At 36.6% G+C, this 22,475-nt stretch overlaps 1 protein-coding gene across 5 annotated transcripts in view; it reads right to left on the bottom strand.

Annotated features, from left to right (window-relative positions):
* LOC145693601 (uncharacterized) overlaps positions 1-22,475 on the bottom strand; it is a 306,547-nt gene that overhangs the window by 107,689 nt on the left and 176,383 nt on the right. The window lies entirely within an intron of this gene.

The following is a 22,475-nucleotide window of genomic DNA, read 5'->3' as shown; positions in this document are numbered from 1 at the left end:
CTCGAAAATTCAGTGTCCTCTTGTTCTCGTTGACATCCTTAGTAAGAGGTAAACAAGGACATCAATAGCGAAGTCGATAGTTTTGGAGGCCCATGATAATATTCGTGGTCTATGATTACTTATACATAGTGTTGTCCACGGAATTCTCGTCTTATAAATTTGGGAAAAGTCTCGTCTCATTTCGATTCTCGAAGAATTGTTTCTAATCTCGTCTCGACTCTTGAAAAAAAAAAGCTTTTCTTGTCTCGTCCCGTTTTGCTTTTTTATTTATCAGGACAAAAATTAATGTCCTGATTTTTTTTCTTGTTATTAGAATCTTTCTTGTTATTAGAATTTTCGTTTTATCTAGAAGTTATTAGAATCTTTCCGAATCACAAGAGGTCCGTGAAAGATGTGATATCATCAGCACTATTATCATAGGTATTCTGCCATTATTGGCAGGTCACTTGTTGCAACTGAGAAGTTTATATGCTCCACTGTCTTCCGCTAACCTCTTCGTCTTTACGTACGATTTCTCTGTTTTGATATCGTTCATTAATTGTAGTCTCCTTCACTTTCTCTCTCTTTTTCCTGCCACCATACCCTCTAGCACATTCCTCATGATACAATTTCTTCTCAGACAATGTCCCAACCAGTTTCTCTTCCTCTTCTTAATAATATCTAAAATTGTTCTTTTCTCCCCCACCATTTGTAGAACATTCTCATTTGTTTGTCGCTCGACCCAGCTAATCCTTTCCATTCATTCTCCACACCCACATTTCGAAAGCTCCCAGTCGTTTTTTTTTTTTTTTAATCATTTTTGCGTAATGTCCATGTTTCTGACCCATACTGTTGGAATACATCGTTGAATGACTTGCTTATATTTAAACGTTGATAAACGTTCTTTATTGTGCTCGTATTATCACTTTATCAATTTATAGTTCTCATACTGTAAATCATATAACAGTAAACAGAGTTTAAAATCTAAGATTTGGGTGAACTAGACTTGTCCATAAGATTCGTGACATTTCAAGTTTCACCACAGAAAATGAGACGCGAATTGTAATGCTTCTAGTCTCGTCTCGAATCTGAAAATATAATTCTCGTCTCATTTACGAGACGAGAAATGTTTCATCTCGTGGGCACATCCGTCGTGAAAATGATACCAAGTAGGATGCATCTCATATTTCGTTACGAAAATTGTTTCGTCTCGTCTCGCGATCAACGCCAAACTTTGAAACAACGACAAACAAGGATATCGATAGTCTAGTCGATATAATTTCTGTGACATATAAATTACGGCTATTCATCGATTCATGAGTACTCATACACTGCCAAAACTTGTCCATCCAATTATCCGTATCTCATCCCCTTTCCTAAATGTTCTACGTGTTTCTCCCTGCCATTTCTATGACCGTAAAAGCGTGCTTCTATCATGTTATACAGCACATTGGCCAGTCGGAAATGACCGATCTAGATAAATGCCGCCTTATCTAACAATTGTTGAGAAATTATTCAGCATGCGGACGGAAGTTTCTACTTATAAATCTTCTAAAATAATAATTTTTAAAAAATGGTGTGGAATTTAGCTCTTTAAGAATGAATACGCACACACATACACACACACAAGTAATAACTGGTAAGAATCGTGAAATATTTATGCCTAACGGAAGAAAAATATATATAAAGCGTTTTTAAAGATATAATAATAGCCAGTGTTGATCGTAAGAAAAATACTTGGGACGTTTTCATGGTTCTGTTGTTTTGCAAACACTGCCATCAGGACGCCTACTAAAAACTCTTTGCGAAAGTAATAAAACCGAAGAAATAAAAAAGGAGAGAGACAGAGAAAAGAATATTTCATGTGCAACGTTTATGCACGACCATGTGTGACGTAATAATGTCATTATGAGCTGCAATAAATGATAGTAAAAGATATTTTTGTTCTCATAAAGACTCGGTCAAACATGACAGAAACGAAAGCAAAATAATATTAGGTGCAGCTGAATGCCAATGTAGCATGACTGATCAATCTTCATAGGATGAAATAACAGGGGATCCATTATGCCCAAAGATCCACAATGAGTTACCTATCATTAACTCTCTACACACATCTCCCAACAAAAGGAATACCTGATTTTTAAAATTTCTCAATGATTGGGATTTCCTACTTCCCCCTCCCCCGCCAACCAAATCAAGGCGTGTTCCCGCTTTTAAAATGCATTGTTCCTATACAATTTTGCAGTTATTATGCATACCTACGCAGGCTCGTATCCAGGGGGTCTGGGGGGCCGGCACCCCTAAATTTTTGCGAGCCCCCCCAAAAAATTTCCACGGTAGACTTGCAAGTGAACTATAATATGGTTGGATCGCCCCCCCCCTAACTTCAGCTCCCCCCTACATTTTTGGCTGGCTACCGGCCTGCACCTACGTAATTTAAATTTCACTTTTTTTTGCCCACCTGCCCCCTAAATTATAAATAAGCCACTGTACATTGTGAAACTCTTATGAGTACCACTGGAAATGAAATATTTAGCTTTACGTTCCATGATTATGCTCTATTCCAGTGGTTCCCAACCTTTTCTGGCTGACAGCACACTTTGCTGAACGCCCAGGACAAGGGCGTCGATTTCTCTGTAAATTTCGGGGGGGGGAGCATTCAGATGCAGAAGGTATATATATGAAGATTTTAAAACAAATTGCACTCAAATTATGCCAAATATTGTATATTCAAATATAGAATAGGGGGCCCACATGAGCTTTGGGAGGGCCCGTTTCCCCTCGGCTCCCCAGGATCGGCGCCCTTGGCCCAGGACATTGCTACACACTTGTATTTTTTATTAATAATAATATAAATTATAGTAATGAAAGACTAGAAGTTTCAATGAAGTAGTATTTCTATGTAGTACTGGACATTGTTACTACCGCTGGAGGCGTTGACTGGCGCAATCTGTCTCTAAATTGATTTTAACTAATTGGGGGCACGGTGGCTTAGTGGTAGAGCGCTTACTTCTGGGGGCGTGGGGTCCATGGTTCGATCCCCAACAGAGTAAGTTTGTGGTGGACGTCCGTCCGTATCCGTCTGTGGGTTTTCTCCGGATACTTCCGTTTCCTTCCACTTTTCATTCAGGCAATTCTTGCATCATCATTTACTTGCCTTAATCATCGTTTCCCTTAGCCTGACAGGCATAATCATGGAGCGTTCCTTAATCATCGTTTCCCTTAGCCTGACAGGCATAATCATGGAGCGTTCCTTAATCATCGTTTCCCTTAGCCTGACAGGCATAATCATGGAACTTTACGTAATCATCGTTTCCCTTAGCCTGACAGGCATAATCATGGAGCGTTCCTTAATCATCGTTTCCCTTAGCCTGACAGGCATAATCATGGAACGTTCCTTAATCATCGTTCCCCTTAGCCTGACAGGCATAATCATGGAACGTTTCTTAATCATCGTTTCCCTTAGCCTGACAGGCATAATCATGGAGCGTTCCTTAATCATCGTTTCCCTTAGCCTGACAGGCATAATCATGGAACGTTCCTTAATCATCGTTTCCCTTAGCCTGACAGGCATAATCATGGAACGTTCCTTAATCATCGTTTCCCTTAGCCTGACAGGCATAATCATGAAGCGTTCCTTAATCATCGTTTCCCTTAGCCTGACAGGCATAATCATGGAACGTTCCTTAATCATCGTCTCCCTTAGCCTGACAGGCATAATCATGGAACGTTTCTTAATCATCGTTTCCCTTAGCCTGACAGGCATAATCATGAAGCGTTCCTTAATCATCGTTTCCCTTAGCCTGACAGCATAATCATGGAGCGTTCCTTAATCATCGTTTCCCTTAGCCTGACAGGCATAATCATGGAACGTTTCTTAATCATCGTTTCCCTTAGCCTGACAGGCATAATCATGGAACGTTCCTTAATCATCGTCTCCCTTAGCCTGACAGGCATAATCATGGAACGTGTCTTAATCATCGTTTCCCTTAGCCTGACAGGCATAATCATGGAGCGTTCCTTAATCATCGTTTCCCTTAGCCTGACAGGCATAATCATGGAACGTTCCTTAATCATCGTTTCCCTTAGCCTGACAGGCATAATCATGGAACGTTCCTTAATCATCGTTTCCCTTAGCCTGACAGGCATAATCATGAAGCGTTCCTTAATCATCGTTTCCCTTAGCCTGACAGGCATAATCATGGAACGTTCCTTAATCATCGTTTCCCTTAGCCTGACAGGCATAATCATGAAGCGTTCCTTAATCATCGTTTCCCTTAGCCTGACAGGCATAATCATGAAGCGTTCCTTAATCATCGTTTCCCTTAGCCTGACAGGCATAATCATGGAACGTTAGACTGAAACATTTCATTTCAATCAAGGAGCACGTAGGCTGAGTGGTTGAGCGCTCACCTACTGTGCGAGTGGTCCCTGATTCAATCCAAGGCAATGTGAATTTATGGTGGATAAAAACGTGTCCGTTCATTTTCTCGCGCCCGTTTATTCCACGTTCTCATTCCACTTTTTCTTCTTTTCACTTTTCTTAATCATTCGTCTCTTTTAGCTTACAGGGCATAATATTGGGACATTAAACTATTAATTTCATTTCACTTTACTAATCCAACCACTCAATTTGTTTCTGCGGCGATAAATATTTCTGATTCTGTTAGATATGTGGAAATATTGTAATATATTAATAAGGTAAAAAAAAAATGTGGTAAGATAAATTACGTAAAACAACTTCTAGGAACAAAACAGTTTCATAAATATTATAAGCACAATAATGGAATATTAATTCAAGAAGAGAAGAGTCGCAAACATACTGCTGCGTTAAATACAACTTCCTCTCCAATTACTCAAGTAAGGGTCCGAACGTGAACACATAACCACATTTCATGCCAAATGAAACAAAAGGACTTTTCATCAGGATTTTTCCGTTTACAGACAAACTGCGGAAACTGAAGTAGTCCCTTTTTTTCAGTGTTAAGCTTTCACTGGAATAGCTCGTTCGTGATGAAATACGTACAGCCTATGGGATTTTTTTTTATATCCATATCTCGATTTCGATTTTTAAAAACAATTTGAAAGTAGGCATTATTATTTATTTTTTTTGTACGAAAAATCTTTATGAAAAATCTCTTAGTTTTCTAGATTTTTCAAAGTCGAATTCAAATTAGATTCAGAAGTCATTTTGTACATATATATAGGACTGCAAGTTAACTTTATGCACATGGCAATTGGCCACTTGTAAAAGACTCCACAAAATTGACCACTTGTTTAAGACTTAACAAGTTGGCCATTTTACACTGTCTTACATTTTACAAGACACTGCAAACTTGGTCACTATGTAGGACTTAACCAAACTGGTTTCTTATCTAAGACTGCAAGTTGGCTACTTATGCAGATTGGATCTTTTGTTTGGGACGAGAAGTATCCAATGTATATTTCATTATACTGTACATTATATAGAACTGCAAGTTGGCCACACATACAAGATCGCACCTTTAGTTGCAAGACTCCGTAAAGTTGGCTACACTGAAAAAATTTTTGTAATTAAATTGCCAAACATCAATGTAAAATCACTTACCCTTCATTTTGTAAGTTGATATACATTTCCTTAGATTAAATTACAAAATTTACTGTTTTCTTTTTTTACAAGTTTATAGTAAATTTATAAGAAAATGTGATATTTTTATTGAAAAAATGTAATTTTACACCATTTCATATTAGTAATTTTACTTTATAGGTATAAATTGATTTACATAGAGAAGTGGCAAACAGATTGCCAAAGTTTTTTTGTAAATTTACGCATGAAATTTTTTACAGTGTACGGAGTGTTGTTTTTATACACTTTCAGGTTGACCATTTCACAAGACATCACAAAGTTGGCCACTTACATACGGTAAGACACCACCAAATCGATTCCTTGTTAAGAACTATTTATTACAGCGAATTAGGATTTTGTTTCATTATTGACATTATACATTATTATGTGAAGTTACTAATTCAACACTGCTTTCGAAAATCTGGTTCATTATTTCTGAAACTGGAAATGTGTTGTTTTGCTTTATAGTTCGTCACAAGGGGAAAGTTTTCGTTCCTCCAATCTGCTGATAAGAATACTCAACTCTCTTACATTTCCCTTCGTTATCTAATGAGGTGTTCTCAATTCACGCCTCCTGTCACAATGCACCTTTGTTACCTACAGTGCTTGACTCTGACAGAGCTGACTGTAAGTCTAAGATCATTTTTTTTTTTTTTTTTAATTTTTAATTTTACATTTACGTATGTTTATTTTCAGACTTGTTAGGTAATAAACAGGATCATGTAATATTTCAATCGACTGATATTTTCAAATGTCAAAATATATTTGTTGCTCGATATATATCTATATTTGCTATATAGGGCATCCATCAAGTTTCCACATTTTGTCGGTAATGATTTTCAACATCAAAATGTGGATATCTCACAGTCCTACTAATAAAACGAAACCCTCTAATGCAAAAGGGCCTATACACGCAGACACATGCATGAAGAAATCTTTCAACATGCACGAAAAATGATAAAACCACAGGCACGTTGATCGTATATGGCCTCGTTCATGCATGTTGAAAGTTTTCGAAATCTTCTGAAAACATGCATGATGGTTTGGCCTTTCTTCATGTATGTTTACTGTGTATGTGCTCGTTCATGCAAGTTGGTTGTTTTATATTTAGGTCCGCCAACCATGACAGCGTAAATCACATGACTCTTTCCTCCGATTCACTTTTCTAGTAAGTTGGACAGCAAGTTGGTACGTGTGTGAGCAAAAAAAAAAAAGTCTTCCAACATGCATGATGAAACAAATCTTTCATGCGTGTTGGTCATGCAAGCGTGTGCGTCTATGACCCCCATTACAGCCCAGAAAGTGCCATGACCAGCTGGAAAGCTTGTCGTTGGATAATGTGCAGACAGAACATCGTTATCGCAAGCGCTATTCCTTTGTTTTCTATACCTGAGTCCCGACACCTATTTAGTTAATTTTCTCAACTGACTTACAAATCAGAAATCTACACCAAATAACTTCTGTCCCCTTTTCCGTTCAAGACCTCACGTAACAAAGACATGAATGCTAACGTTTTATTATTATTGTTATTATTTCAAAGCCAGAGTTCTCCCCTGCTTTTTTTCAAGGAATAGCCAAGAACCACAGATAGTATATTCTTTGTCATTGAATTGCACCTAGAATTACGGTTACATTAACAAGGAAAAATTTCACTACAATTCAAGTCCCTTCTGTCTTCATGAACGAGACCAGCAGATATACTTCACTCTGGCGCTTTAACTGATTCTTGGTGGAGTAGAAGGGAAACTGAAGAAAAACAATACTTGATTTTCTACAAGTGAGTATTCTGGACCAAGCTACGAAATTCCCTCGAGAGTATTTCACCAATCGAACTCAACTTTGTTTACCAGTATTCCCAGTGCTACTTTCAACATCTGTTCAATCAAAGTTCTCCCAGTGGAAATCTGAAATCATCACTGTTCTAAACAGATCGTGCAGCTGTAAATTATGGATTTTCTAGTCACTGCGCAACTATCGAATCGAGTTTTGTGGAAAAAAAATAAAAAGGTAGAAGTATTACTTCAGCGAAAAATTATTCATATTTTCACTTTATATCCTTTGACTTAATTTTTCAAATGCAGCTGGGATACGAAAAAATCCCGAATCCTTATTAATATGCATTCACCTAACAGGAAATATCTGCAATGAAGAGATAGTGTAAGGATTGTGCAAGTTCATCAAACTAAAAACGCTCAATAAGAAAGGACAAAAAATCAGGATCTTGCAAGAGGAAAAGCCATTATGGGCCATCTTGGTGTTTTGTCTTTTCATACAAGCTATGCACATACTAGTTGTCAACACCGCCCTCTCAGTGAGGATCGAACTCGGACTGTCTGCTTGACTAAACCACCCGTAACTCTGATAAGAACATACCGTATTAGCCCGAAAATAAGCCACTCTCCCATATAAGTCACACCCTAAAATTTAAAGGAGCGCAAAAGAAAGAAAAGAGATGATACCCGAATATAAGACAAAAGGAAGAAAAGAAAATATCAGGTCATTTTTTATCGGCAGATTCAGGGAAATATAATTACATAGGATTGTTTTATTTTTATTGAAAATACAATATTATTATGTGCTATACCTACTCTAAAGGTAGTTTTCTGTCAACTGCCGAAAGTTAGTTTCAAGAATGTTACTGTTCGATAATATTAAGATGTCTACAATGCGGCCAGTTTCAACGATGTTATTGTTGTATTAACATTATTTCAATACGATAAATCGTATTAAGAAATGTCAATGTTTGTAAGGTCGTCAATATAAGACGCATCCTAATTTTTCCTAATTGAAATTTGGGTAAATTGTGCGCATTATATTCGGACAAACATGGTAATACGCTGTAAGTACAGTCTCACAGATGATTTTATTTTTTTATTTACGTATTTATTACGTACTGTAACGTGCATAAACAGCAGACGTACAGAGAGACAGAGAGAGAAAGAAAGATTAAGAATTATAATTCTGGGCTTTCGGTATCTCCGGTATCCATGTTAGCCCCTGACGTATGAAGGAGACGTCCCTCGGCGATCACACTATCCGAGGGGAAAGGGAAGAAAGAAAGGATTGGGGGAAGGAAGAAAGAGGCATGGGACCTGTATGTTGGGTACCATTTCGGCATTTGCCTAGTTTGAATGAGAGAAACCTCATTCAGCATGGCTAGCCTGAAAACGGTTTTACACATTTTTCAACCGAGTTTTCCCGCCGGAAGTCAAACCCGGAAGCGCTCGCACCAAAGGCGAGAGCGTTCGCGACTACGCTACGAGAGAAAGGAAATTACACCTATATTAAGTTCTTGGATATATGGAAGACGTGGAACATAATTTTGAACCTCTGAAGAGCTAAAGGCAGAGGTAGTGAGCAACAGGCTGTAAACTTACGCTAAATCCGTTTCTCATTCAGAAACAATACGGCCATTTAAAACTTAAAATACCAACCAAAAATGAATTTTGTGTCCTCTTTTATTTGAAAAGGTAAATTTTGATGCTTTGGAATTATCTACTGGCAAACCTGAACCAAGAATGCCTTTCAGTCATTGTAGAAAGAGAACTTTAAAAACAAACAAACAAAAAAAAAAAAAAAACTATCATTATCATTTCACAACATTCAAGCATCATTACTTTGCAAGAAATAAAATTATTGTTTGCAATGATTTATTCACATACGTCTCGTATGAAAACCGGCATCTTCTAGAAGTCTGGTAATTTCTGGAAGTTTCAACCGTTTAGAGTAAAAACTTAGGAAGATATGATAAAAAAAAAAAAAAACAACAACTTATTTTCACTATGACACAAGACTTTGTCAATTTAAATACCCCTTAGGAATGAAAATGTTAACACAAACTGAAATAAATAAATAAACGATCATCAAATTACACTTAACATCAATCACTCTTTTAATTAATAGTTTAATTCACTTGCATTTACTGTTTACACACTTTTAAAGAATGTACAAATAGGAAATAGTATATGTGTATATAGTAAGCATATTTATTTGTTTCAAGGCCAGATGCATACACGTTCAAGCGATGGATGGAGACATAGCATTCATGTGACTTGACACTATGCGTGTGGATTTCGTGTGACTTTTATGCGTTATGTTTACAGGTAAATTAACACGTTCGTGCGTGCAAACTGATACAAACTTCCCTGAATTTAACGTCATACAAGTTGCTAAAGTAGTAAAGTCTTTTCAAGTGCATTGCCTCATTGCATATTATTATTATTATTATTATTATTATTATTATTATTATTATTATTATTATTATTATTATTATTATTATTATTACTATTATTATTATTATTATTAATGTTTCACTTGTCCTCTTAACTCTTGGGTGAATCTATATAAATAAAAATAGAAGTGGCTATGTTTGTAACTTAACTCTTGAACCACCCGACCAATCTCGGTCAAATTTTCAACATAGATAAAAAAAAAATGAAATGAAATCTTTGAGTTTTACGTCCCACGGTTATGCCGGTTAGGCTAAAGGAGAGGGTGATTATGAGAAATGAATGAAATGGTGGAATGAAGAAAGTGGGAGGAAACGGGAGAACTGCAAGAAAACCCACGCACACAGTGTTTGTCCACCACAAAGTTCAATTGGCGGAAGCAGGGTTTGAACCCGGGACCCCATGCACCAGAGGAGGTGAACTTCAACATAGATGAGGTTCAAGCCTGGGATGGTTTTTATCATTTCACTTTGACGGTGCAACTTAGAGCAGAGGGATATATATATATATATATATATATATATATATATATATATATATATATATATATATATATATATATATATATATATATATATATATATATATATATATATATATATATATATATATATATAGTATGGCGCTAAAGTCGTTGTACAAAAGCAGAGGCGTGATTCCTGAGAATAAAACAAACAAAAAATTTCCTATAAACATAGGGCGAAAACCTCATCGTTTACGTGTTATAGGCTGCCGAAAACATGAAAAAATGAATTCTAAAGGCCCATAGCTCCAAAACTATGGGACCTACTGTAGTCGGCTCAAGACTTCACTTAAGAACTAGTATGTGCTCTATCCAAAAATACATGTTTTAGCATCCTAAGGTACTCACGCAACAATTTTTATGGAGGTAGTTGGAGAGTACTTTATATCATAGGCTCGTAGTCAAACTCTCTCTATAAAAATTGTTGTGGAAGCATCTCAGGTTTCTGAAACATGCATTTTTGGATAGAGCACATACTATTTCCTAAGTGAAGTCTTGACCCGACCAAGGTAGGTTCCTTAGTTTTGGAGCTATGAACCTTTAAAATTCTTTTTTTTTTTTTTTTCATGATTTCGGCAGCCTATAACACGTAAACGATGGAATTTTCGCCCTATGTTTATGGGAACTTTTTTTGTTTGTCTTACTCTTAGGAATCACTCCTCCGATTTTGTATATAAATGATCGAAAACGACCGATATTGGTGTCGAATCTACATAGTTTTCGGTGTCGCCTAGATGAACAGTAACACTTCATATGCCGTAATAAAATTTCAGTCCCGCAACTTGGAGGAGCGGAGATACATAAAAATGATTGAAAATTACCGATATCAGAAAGCGCTTCAATAATAATAAAAAGTAACTGACTAACGGAACATATTAGTGATTGTTTTTATTTTAACAAAGCGAAGCGAATAATTGGCGGTAGTAGTTAATAAATCCATTAAGTATGTCATACAACATACTTACTGATTGATCGATCTGAAAGTAAAGTTAGCCCTCCAACTGGTACATTCTTACTTCGGTGTACATGGTCCCGGGTTGGATTCCCTGTAGGGATGCGCACGAGACAAGATTTGTGGCTGTCTCGTCTCGAAAATGTGCTGCAAAAGTGATGTCTCGACTCGAAAACTGTATATTTCTCTATTGGAAGAGCCGTGTCTCGACTCGAATTTTGTCAGGAAAATCCTGTCTCCACTCGTCTCGTGCGCATCCCTAATTCCCTGTGGAAGACCAGTGAACCCATAACAGTGGTTCAGATTCCAACTGAAACTGCAGGTCCACGTTTCATGTAGTTTCAGTGCTTACATTATACTCAACAACAAAACAAATTAAACCTCATTTTAAAGTCTCTTTATAGCACCTAGGCTACATGAGATGAGATGGGACTTTGAGTTCAAAATTGAGATTTGATTAGTTTGAGCTCAACTTTCCTTTCCATCCTTAGGCTATGTGAAGCGGGATCTATTATTTAAAGTGGGATTCGATTCGATTGATTTAACGTCTTTTGCAGCACTTAGGCTATATGAGACAGGAGTTACAGTTTAAATGTGAGTTTTGATTTGATTGGATTGATTTAAGTTCAACTTTCCTTTGCAGCACCGTGCCTATATGAGACGGGAACGAACTACAGTTTAAAAGTGGGATTGGTCTGGATTGATTTGAGTTCAACTTTCGCTTGCAGCACCTAGTCTACATGAGACGGAGTCTAGAGACTAGATTGAATTGAGTTTAACGTTCTTTGCAGCACTGAGTCTATATGAGACTAAATCTACAGGTTAAAAATGGAATTGGACTGAATTGATTTAACGTGGCTTTTCAGCACCTAGGCTATATGAGACGAGATCTACAGTTTAAAACTATAATTAGATTCGATTGACTTGAGTTCAACTTCCATTTTCAGCGCTTAGCCTATATGAGACAGGGCTTACTATTTACAATGGCATTGGACTGATTTAAACTTAACGCTCCTTTGCAGTACCTAGGTTTTATGAGTCGGAGTGTATTATTTAAAGTGAAATCGGATTTATTTGGGTTTAACATCCTTTTCCAGCACGGAGGCGATATGAGACAGGGCCTACTGTTTAAACTGGGACTTGAAACACTAGGAAAATCTGAAATCATAACTTGGTATTAACCAACCGTGTAGCCAGGGGCTGCAAGCACAGTATCTCCAACATATAAGGGGTTTTACCCAAAGCAAGTAACTCGCAGAGAATTGAATCCGGGACCATAAACACAGAACATACGTGCCTTAGCCACTCTACCACGAAGGGAACAATGTGTATAGTGTGGCAGGTTAAACGGGAAGAAAGCAAAGATCTTGTGAAGTTTTTGGTATCCTATAAAAATTCTATTAACTAATACACAATTCAAAATATTTAAATTTTCTTCATTGGATTGCTTTCCTTTCTAGGGTTGCCTATGAGACAATAATTGAGGCTGTCTCGTCTCGAAAAGGTCTTAAAATGGGTCTCGTCTCGTCTCGTCTCGAAAAGTACATTTGCTTCTATTAGAACAGCTCTGGCTCGCCTCATTATCTTGTCACGAAAAATCTGTCTCTTCTCTTCTCATGGTCAATGTTTCTGCACATGCTTGTAGGTTTAGGCATTGTTCAACGTAACAACCATAGGGCCTGCATGGTGTTAATGTATGTTTCTCGATTAATCCTGAAATAAAGAAACGACGCGTTTTGTGTATCGCTAACTCATATGACTTTGAGTCCATTGGGATGTTCCGAATACTCAGATGTCGTAGAGTATTTTTAATTGTCAAATGAATTGCTTCGGGAGAATACTGATATTCTTAGTTGTGAAGTGCTTGTCTTTATTCGTGTTGCTCACCTGATTAACATTATTTCAGGCTTTTATTATTTTTAAAGTTTTATCAAAGTAATATTTATTTATTGTTTCAATGTTCGTCTCGCTTTATCTAATCTTTTATCTAGTTTTTTTTTTATCTGTTTCTATTTAAGTTATGAATTTCTTCACATCTCAGGTCTCATTTTTTAAAATTGTGATCTTCGTTTTTCTTGATCTTTTACTTTCAAAAGAGTCATTTTAAAGTTATCTTTTGTTGGATCAAAAGATTCAATATGTTTCAATCAAAAAAATTTCTTGTACGTCTTATATCTGGGGAACTACATATAATGTAGCCAAATCCAAACTATCAGTTAACTCAGTATGATGTGCTTATTCCGCAGAAAATACGAAAACTTGATTTAGAGGCCATTAAAAAATTTTGTGGCCTCTCATCCAAAAACTAATTCTTGGCCAAGATCACAATGTTTTGATCCATTTTGTTGGATCATCCCTAAAATTCTTGTTGACACATATTTTGTTTCCGTTTTTGTACTTTAAAATAGGCAATTCATTGGTTATGAATATTCTGGTCACTGACCTCGTCGTGACAGGGACAAGACGCCTGTTCCCCGACACTTTCCAATTAAATCCCACTGAATTCCAAAAATAAATTAATAATAAATACTCTTTACAATAATCTTAAATAAATACAATAATAATCTTAAATTGTTTTCTAAAACTATAAATGTCCTAGCTATTGATATTACTGTCGTAAGAATAAATAATCTTGTTTCTGATGTCGCAATTTAAACCCCCGCTGAATCAATTTAAAAAGTAACAGGAATGCTGCTCATCCTAGTTTTGGAAGTGGAAATCTAGACCTATATAACTTAAAATAAATATAAAATAGCACCAAAATAAACATCTGTGTTACCAATATATTATTGTCTTCATCAGAAAGTATGTCATAAAGGGAGTAACATATTGCCCAAACTGTAACACAGATTATTATTAAACATATTTATTCGTTTTGATAAGCTTTTATTGGTCTCTAAGAATATGTTAAGAATATACACTGATGAGCCAAATCATTATAACCAACCAGAACTTTTAGAATGAAGTCTCTGAGGTGAACTAAGAGTCACGGGGTACAGCAGAATCGCTTGCCAGACTATGACATTAATGTCACTCGATCAGTCAATGTGGTGCTTGTGCGTAGAGTGTGGGGGGAGGGAGGCAGATTGAAGGGCACGAGCATCTCGAAAACAGCGGGACTTGTCAGCTGTTTACAAGCTGCTGTGGTTATTGTCTTTCAAAGGTGGAAAACGACGATGAAACCGGTACCAAATGTCAAGGTGTGGAGGAGACACAGCTATTTAAGATGTTGGACGTTGTACACTATCGAAATTGGTAAAAAAGAGGCTACAGCACAAACTGTGATTTAATTACCAGCACACTTTAACATGGAAAAACAAGAGAGTGTATCTGAGCACACAGTAAACTGTTGGATATAAGCCTCCGCAGTCGACTGCCCACACTGTATCAATGTTAACCGTATGGCACCGTCGATTACGACTACAAAGGACACGTGTCCATTGTTACTGCACTACTGAGCAATGGCACAACGTTGTAGGCATGACGGCTTCTAGCTATCGGCAGGTCATTGTTGATCACGTACACCTATTCATGTCGGCTATATTCCCGGCTTGTAATGGGGTCATGGTACTCCTTGTTACAAGGCCAACGTTAAGCTGCAATGGTTTGAGGTGCACAGTCCTGAATTTTAATTGCTGCAGTAGCCTCCAAACTCACCCAATCTTATCCCAATTGAACACTTTTGGTATATCACTGAACGTCAGATCTGAGCTCATTGCTTCCTTCGTAGAATTTACAGGAATTAAGTGACTTGTCTGTGCAGATGACATGTACATGTCCCGAATCTCCTATTAAAGCCTCATTGTTGCAATGTGAAACCACGTTGCTGCTGTCCTGTGAACCAAAGGTGGATATACCAGATATTAGGTAGGCAGTCATAATGTTTTGGCCGGCGAGTGTATATTCCCTCATGCACTATTTTCTAAAACAATATTTTGGCCATTTACATAATTGCAACAGGGATACATTCTTAATGTCTTAATATTCTGTTTTCTTTAATACATACTCTACATTTCTCTTCCAGCTTGAAATAACTCATACTCTACAAATACCGTAGATCATTCATTCATATAGCAGTAGTCTATACTTCATTCCAAGATTATTATAGAAAGCAAAAATTCTTTCGATAATAGCTACACTTATAATAATTTGTATTTTTTCTGTACAAGTAAGTTTAGCCGACTGTGGGATGGTGTTTTAAGAGGAAAAAGGACAAAAGAAAAACAAGGGAGGTCAAAGTCACAGGTAAAAGGCCAACGGAACAGACGTCGCTGAATCATTCCCTCATTGTGGCTTCAGTTCGAAGGTCGACTAAACTTCTACCCTCATATTCCACACTTACTGTAACAGTACAGAAGTATTTAACATTGAAAAGTATTGTTTGCTCAACGTACGTGATTAATTGCACTCACAGAGTTTCACAAAATATTATTTTAATTTTAAAGCTCACAGCATCGACATGAATTAAAAAGTAGGCCTATGGAATAGCAGAGGTATCATTTAGAGGCCACAGGGCGACTTCCTTTCGGCTTCATAGTATATTACTAGCGTTGATTAACCGCTTTGCTGGGTTGAAATAAAAACTTTAAATGCACAAATCCTTATGTCGTGTGTTTGGTAAAAATGACAGTAAAAATTAAATATTATTGTTATGGGCTGAATTTGGATTTAAACGGCATCGAAAGTGGCACTCTTCATCTCACCAACCCCAAAAAACTATGGATTCGACACTAATATCGGTCATTTTCGATCAGTTATATATATACATACATATATCTATCTATCTATCTATCTATCTATCTATCTATATATATATATATATATATATATATATATATATATATATATATATATATATATATATATATATATATATATATATATATATATATATATATATATATATATATATATATATCCCCTCTCCTCCCAAGTTGCGGGCTGAATTTGAGTTTAAACAGCATCGAAAGTATAAGTGTTCATTTCAACGACTCCGAAAGCTATGGATTCGACACTAATACCAGTAAATTTCGATCATTTATAAATATCTTCCCCTCCCCTAAATTGCAGCGTCAAAGTGAAAATATTAAAAAAAAAAAAAAAGAAAGAAAGAAAAAGAAAGAAAGAAAGAAAGAAAATCCCAGGTCCGAACCTCATCTATGTTGAAAATTTGATCGAAATCGGTCAGGTGGATGCGAAGTCACAAATACAGTCACTTAGTATTTATAATATAATAATGAAAGAAAAAGCGTGAAACTGCTTATATTTGTGAAGAATCCCCTTCTTCCTCTTCTTCCTCCTCCCAAATCAAAACCTGCAATGCTCCTACAGTGTAGATGCATGCGTCTAAAATATTGATATTTGAAAAGCGGTTATTATACGGTCATTTCGTTGTTTCTTTGAGTCGCCTAATCATGAAAATGGGTGTAGCAACAAATCAGTGAGAAGGTGATCGTGCCGCAGAAAATTTGAAATTTTGAGAAAGAATCCAGAATTTATTCAAAGTTTTGAAATAAAATTAAATTAAATTTCTAGTATTAACACCCATGATTATGTCCATTAGGCTAATGGAGATAATTGAGTAATGTAAGTAAATAATAAGGAAACAGCTGGTGGAATCGTAATGTGGAAGAATATCGAAAAAGCCCGCGAGCACGTTGCCCATCAAAAACTCACTTAGTTTAGAATCGAACCAGGAACTTCTGGCAGAAGAGGTAAGCATTCTACCACTAAGCCAACATGTTCCCTTTGTGCAATTTTCATCTCCTAAAATAAACCTAGGAAAGAACATGTAACATTTCTTTCCTTTCCGATGTGACAAAGCGATTTACTAAAGTAAGGTCTGACGGGAGAAACCCCATTTTAGGAGTAACTTTGCGGTTTCAGATAAAAGTTAAACGTATTTGATACATTATATCAATTTTGCGTCTCAAATGCAATACCTTACGTCTTATTAGTCAAGGGTTACTCCTCAAAATATTCCCCTTTAGGACAGATGGAATGAAGGTAAGATACTCGTACGTGTACGTAATTTCTTCTCTTTGGCACGTATATTTGAAGTGATAGTCAGCGCCTCGCTACGACCAACTGCCCACCTCTTCCAGGTAGCCACTGTGCAGAGGCCGTTGAACGAACCCCTGAGTCGCTGCTTTAAGAACGACGATGTGACAACGTCAGTCACTCAAGTCAGTATTAGTAGCTACTAAAATATTCCATCATACTTTAACTGTAATTTGGAGGAATAAAGATCTGGTTTTATATACAGTATCATAAATATCCCGCCATTATTGGCAGGACTTACCGCAAACTGAGAGCTTCCCACGCACCACGATCTTCAGCTACTAGGAATTTCTGTTTTAATATTGCTCATCAACAGTAGCGTCTTTCGCCCTTTCCTCCTTTTCCTATCTCCATATCTTCTATCACATCCCTTATAATAATATTCTCAGCCAATGCCCCAACCAGTATCTCTTCCACTTTTTAATTACATCTAAAATTGATTTCTGCTCTATTATTTCTAACACTTCTTCATTCGTTTTCCAGTCGACCCTACAAATTTTCTCCATTCTTCTTTACGTCCATACTGAATGTATTTTGCATCGCTTCTGTTTAATGTCAAAATATATAGAAGAAAATATATGTAATATCCTATATTGGCATATGCAAGTTATTATCTATATAATGAAGGCATAGTTGCTCAGTTCTTGTATACGTTGTGTCTCTAATCCTTGTTCTTAATTTCCCCGGAGGAAGATTAATTGCCATATTCAATTACGCCTTTGTATAATGAAGCTACAATTACTTAGTTCTTTTACTTAGGTATATATGGTAGACCTATACCTAATTATCTATCCCTTTCCCCTGTACCGTTTTGAACTACAAGGAAAAGAAATGGCCATGTTATTCAGGTTCCTCTGGCATAATGATCTCACGTAGCTGCGATAAGAAACTATTATCTGTGAGGCACAAGGGAAAGAAAGAAACTCGTTGTAGGTTCTATAGTGTTAACAAACTCTGAATCACTGGCACTCTGAATCAAATTCATGTGCTTACCCACATTTCTGGTTTATCAGAATAGACCTGGGAAGCGGCTATTAAATTGATAATAGACTTATCAAACTCTTTGTGCTCTCTCCGATGGTCAAGTGGTTACCGCGCGCGGCTTTGGTGCACAGGGTCGCGGGTTCGATTTCCAGTGATTCACAAAATTCGAACGCTCGGAGGTGGTTCGGGTTCCACTTTAAACTACTATAGGTCCACGTCTCATATAGAATCAGTGTTGAACAGGGATAGTAAACTTCATCCAACCAATCACTAGATTATTGACATTCCTAATTTAGTAAGTAAAAATCATTTTTTTTAAATGTGAAAGAAAAAGAGAAGAGCCTTAAAATAAATCTTTCGAGTAGAGTATTACGAAATAAAACATGGAATGGAAGATAAAACCAGTTGAGAGTGCTCTAAGAGCACTGCCAGAAGGAACTCAAAAACGATTATTTTTCTTATTATCTTCTGCAGGCTTTATACCAATTGTTCTATGTACTTTATTATTTATTATACTCATTAAACAATTCTTGTAATATACCTATCCATTTATAATTTCCTTGACTACTAAATTTTTTCCACATGTTTTGTTTAAGAGTTCTGTTAACCCTTTTCTGCATGATTTTTTTCTTTTAGCGAAAAAAAAAATAATAAGTATTGGAAATCCTCATATGGGAACTTGAAAAATGAATTAAAACTTGAATTTTAGATGTTTCACTTAATTCCGACGAGAAATAAGTAAGTGTCATATATGACACACTTACAACTCACAAGGAAGATGCCAGATGACACCAAAATATCTTATTCATACACGTCAATATCTCACACAGCAGACAAAACAGTCATTTGATGCCTTTGATAAATCACAAAAACGCTAAAGTGGAAAAAGGGTATGTGCCATATATGGCACGGCATGCGGTAAGGGGTTAAAACGCTCCATGACATGTTGTTTTACGAAGACACATACTCAAATTGGAGGGCTCAAAATTGAAAAGTTCGTAAAATATCATCTCTCTATGATTTACGGTTCCCGAGATATAGCTCCTTAAATCTCTCGAAGTTGGATTTTTTTTTTTTTTTTTTCTAATGTCTCCGGAACGGTAAGAGTGACGCGAAAAATCCCAATATTGTTTCGGATAGTTTTTGATGCTCTGTCGAATGGAGGGCTCAAAATTGAAAAAGAAAAAAAAAATCGCAAATAACACACACAGAGATACAGCGAATTCAGTAACGAAATTTTTAATCTCCTTGAAAACAGACATTTTGAGTGGTATGGAAAAGTATGAAGACGATTAGGAGGGTGGAAGGAAATCCAATAACGAAGTACATATTAGTGTTAGGGGGAAAATAACAGAGAACAATATTGGAAAATACTTCGGGGGAAAAGTAATAAAAACAACTGGTTAGGTGTTGTTCGAAATGAAATTGTACTCTGTAGGATAGGACACAAGAAAAGATGAAAAACACACACACAAATGATTGTTTGGCGTTTAATGACCATTACTAGAATGAAAGCTATGCGAGATATATACCTGAAGTTTAACGTTGAATCCGAACTACATGAGTAGTGTTACCCACGAAACGATACGTAAGATTTATCTCGTCTCGGATTTCTTCTCGTCTCGTTTTGTAAAGTTATGTGTGAAATATATTCTTTGACCTTCTTCTTAATTACCTCTAGAAGTTACAGGAACTCTTTCACGTCACGAGAAACCCACAAACGGTGTTACTGTATAATAACATGTAAACCATATTTATTATTGAAATATATTGCGCAATGACTTGTCTAGCTTTAAATGTTGATAAATGCTCTCTTCATTATGTTTCTGCAACTACTATATTATTCTATAATTTTTTTTCTATGAATCAAGTAACATTGAAACAGTGCTTGAGATCTAAGACTCGGGTAAACCGGTATTGATCACGAAACTCGAAAATTTTCCCGTCTCGTCTCGAATTTGAAGAGACACTTCTTGTTTCGACTCTCGTCTCATTTTCGAGATGACACGAGAAATGTTTTGTCCCGTGGGCAACACTGTTCATGTTCTCTAGAATCGAGCATGAATCTCCTTCGCAGAGTGGCAATCAACTAACCGATCAATAAGTTTAATCAGAAGAACAAGAAGATCTTTGCATGCAGTTTAATAGAATATATAAAAGGTGGCTCAGTAGGATAGGACTTTTCTCTGGTTTGGACGAGAATCTATCCCAGGCCGATTGTTCACTTCAATTTTTCATTCGTTGGTTCCCTTAGCTACCTACGGTATTATATTATTATTATTCGGTATTATATTATTATTATTCGGTATTATATTATTATTATTAAGTATTCTGCCTCTCGGCAGGTCCTGCAACTAATGAGGTTTCTTTCTTTTCTTTTTTTTTTTTTTTTTTTTAATTTTAGATTTGCGCCTGGAAATATTTCTTCTACGTTTCTCGATCTTCAGCTTCCTGTCTTAACTCCCAATATTTTCTTCTATTTTTCAAATCTTCGATCACTTGTATTATTCTTCCTACTCCTCGTTTTCCTTCCATCTTTCCTTCTAAGCAGTATGAAGGAGACAATTTCTTCGCAAGATGTGTTCAATCCAATTGGCCTTCCTACAAAGGATCCTGGCTAAAAGGGCTCCTCGTCTCTCCTGTCGTTATAAAACATCATTTGTGACTCTCTCTCTCTCTCTCTCTGTGTCCATTTTATCTTCTCCCTCTTCCTCCAACACCACATTGAATTAAATTTTCATTTTTAGGGGAGAGAGAATATTTGTTCGCTGTTAGTTTTGTAGCAAATCAAAAATTGTGAGATGCGAAAGAAAGGACGCACCAAGAAAAATTAAGGCCAAAACCAGAGATCAGCTGGTAAAAAGAGCTGAAATAATAATAATAGCAAAATAAGAAGAAATAATAGATCCACACACGATTCAACACTCAGAATAGCTCAGGGGAAGAAGGTTATCCAAGAAGAACAAACGCTTTTGTCCGGAACATTAACTTGGAACTAAAGGAAAGGTTGATGAAAACATAAATATATACTGTACAAAGTGTGGCATTGTTATATTTATGTAAGGCATGGGCTCTAGAAGAGGAGAAACAGAGAATGGAACGTAGTGCTAGAGAAAGTTATTGAAAATTAGATGGATCGATATGGTATCGAGTGGAAGAACATTGGAAATGGTAGGAAAGAAAAAAAATAAATAGTAGGAGAAAAGAGGATGCTCAAGAATATATTAAAAGAAGATGACATTGGATGATTATACACATTATGGCATATAGAAGAACAATGCTGTTATCTATGGAGAGAATAGAGAAGGAAAAATGCCTAGAAAATAGAGACTGAAATGGTAGCGTCATTTCAGGTCTTGCCAGGATGGGGAGGGGGTGCGAAGAATGTTCATCAACGTAAGACTTTCCGTTGTTTATTAGTGTATCAGTATAAATTTACTAAAAAGCATGTTTCTCGAACTCAGAGGGAAATTGACCCACTGTCCTCCTCAAATGACGTTGAAATGTACGGACCAAATAATAAGAGATGTATTGAAGATAACGTACGTAGGAATGAAAGGTCTGGCCCCAGGATACGGAAGAAAATGTACATGGAAATGAAAAGTCTAGCCTCAGAATAGGGAAGAAAACGTACATGGAAATCAGAAGTCTGATCCCAGGGTAGGGAAGAAAACGTACATGGAAATGAAAGGTTTGGCCCCAGGGTAGGGAAGAAAACGTACATGGAAATGAAAAGTCTGCCCTCGGGATAGGGAAGAAAACGTATATGGAAATGAAAAGTCTGGCCTCAGGATAGGGAAGAAAACGTACATGGAAATGAAAAGTCTGATCCCAGGGTAAGGAAGAAAACGTACATGGAAATGAAAAGTTTGACCCCGGGATAGAGAGGAAAACGTACATGGAAACGAAAAGTCTGGCCTCAGAATAGGGAAGAAAACGTACATGGAAATGAAAAGTCTGATCCCAAGGTAAGGAAGAAAACGTACATGGAAATGAAAAGTTTGACCCCGGGATAGAGAGGAAAACGTATATGGAAACGAAAAGTCTGGCCTCAGGATAGGAAAGAAAACGTACATGGAAATGAAAAGTCTAGCCTCAGAATAGGGAAGAAAACGTACATGGAAATGAAAAGTCTGACCCGAG

This window comes from Thermobia domestica, chromosome 8 (assembly GCF_964235325.1).
Source record: "Thermobia domestica chromosome 8, izTheDome1.hap1.1, whole genome shotgun sequence".
In the NCBI taxonomy this organism is placed as follows: Eukaryota; Metazoa; Arthropoda; class Insecta; order Zygentoma; family Lepismatidae; genus Thermobia; species Thermobia domestica.
The sequence above is the reverse complement of the archived record's forward strand: the minus strand, read 5'-3'. Positions and strand labels throughout refer to the sequence as shown.